The sequence below is a fragment of the Chrysochloris asiatica genome, unplaced genomic scaffold (genome assembly GCF_000296735.1).
Source record: "Chrysochloris asiatica unplaced genomic scaffold, ChrAsi1.0 scaffold00018, whole genome shotgun sequence".
Lineage (NCBI taxonomy): Eukaryota > Metazoa > Chordata > Mammalia > Afrosoricida > Chrysochloridae > Chrysochloris > Chrysochloris asiatica.
In genome coordinates this window covers 20,693,543-20,695,278 of record NW_006408536.1, presented here as the reverse complement: position 1 = coordinate 20,695,278, position 1,736 = coordinate 20,693,543, and the positions used below count along the sequence as shown (strand labels likewise).

Sequence of the window (1,736 nt, the reverse complement as noted above, 5' to 3'; positions counted from 1 at the left end):
TCAGGATTGGAGGAAGACTCATGAACCTGCAATATGCAGATGGAACAACCTTGCTTGCTGGAAGTGAAGAGGACTTGAAACACTTATTGATAAAGATCAAAAACTACAACCTTCAGTATGATTACACCTCAACTTTTAAAAAATAAACAAATAAAGCCCCATCCAGCCATCCTTCGCTACTCAGATGATAATGAGCAGGATGAAATCACTTTTAAGGAGTGCAGAATTCAAAATGTACACCCCACTAGATTTCAGTCATCTACAAAAGGAGATATCCAAGGAAAAGGAGGACTTGAACAGATTCCCAAAGAATCTTTTAGGACATTGTGTTCCCTTATATTCTGGACATGCTCGGGGACAGAGGAGCTTTGCAGGATCTGACGGACATGCTGGAAGAAGAGAACCTCTCAGCTCATCTGGATGGCCCTGTTGGCACCCTAAATGAACTGTGAAGGAACACTAAGACTCTATTGTTCAGTCCAGCCCTTTACATCCTTGGAGCCATAGTGGTACTGAGCAACATCCAACATGATCTGCTGGCCCAGTCAATGAAGATGAGGGTCCCGGTCCAGCAGAGGGAGCCAGACTTCAAGTGTACTCAGAGCACTTTCTTCACCTCAAATCTGAGCTCCATACCCCACCTGGACAAGGGTGTAGACATCACCCACAGCCTGCTACAAGAATGCAGCCTGACAATGGAGCTGAATAGCCCCAAGTCAACCTGGGATTTAGAAGACAAGGAGCCTCTCTCTGCCCTCTACAGGGCGCTTTCAAGCCCAGCCTGAAACAAGCAGTCAGTCTCCAGAGGCCTGGCCTCTGTGGGCTCTGGAAACACAGGACCTTTGGGGTAGATGGAGACAGGAACTGACTGAGGGGAGACTTGAGGGAACTTTCTTTGATGAGGGAAATCTTTTGTATCTTCATAAGAGTGTATAAAAGTCACAAAACTTATCAAATAGTATTTGAGAATGTCACCTAAGATTTTGCTTCAACACAATGCACACAAATCATAAACTCTAGTCAGTGATAGAGCTTCTGAAGTGTTTGGGTGATGTACTGACTGTATCTAACTTTGGAATCCATCGAACAACAAGGTGCTTGGATGGATGGAAAGATAGATATGTGGTCAGGCAAATGCGGTAAAATGGTGATAGATGGGGAGGCTAGGTGAAGGATATACAAAATTTCTCTTTTATTCTGGACTGTTTTGTAAGCCTAATATGCTTTTGAAATAAAGTTACCAAATATATATTTTTAATTCTCACAAATGGACCAACAAATAACATCATGATAAATGGAGAAAAGCTTGACGTTTTCAAGGATTTCATTCCTCTTGAATCCACAATCAATGCTCACGGAATCAGCAGTCAAGAAATCAAATGACATATTACACTAGGCAAATCTGCTGCAAAAGACCACTAATGTGTTAAAGAGCAAAGATGTCGTTTTCCTGACTAAGGTGGGTCTGCCTCAAGGCATAGTTTTTCAATCGCCTAATATGCACGTGAAAGCTGAATAATTATTAAGTAAGACTGGAGAAAAATCGATGCCTTTGAATATGGTTCTGGAAAAAATATTGACTGCCAGGAGAATGAACAAATCTGTTTTGGAAGAAATATGGTCAGATTGCTCTTTGGAAGCGAGGATGGCGAGATCATGCACGGTGAAGTTGAGGATCAGCACAAAAAAAGACGATCCTCAACAAGATGGACTGACACAGTGACAGCAACAATGGG

General features: G+C 42.3%; 1 pseudogene; it reads left to right on the top strand.

The window, feature by feature from the left end:
• Positions 1 to 232: 232 nt before the first annotated feature.
• LOC102825436 lies at positions 233 to 785 on the top strand (annotated as a pseudogene).
• Positions 786 to 1,736: the final 951 nt, after the last annotated feature.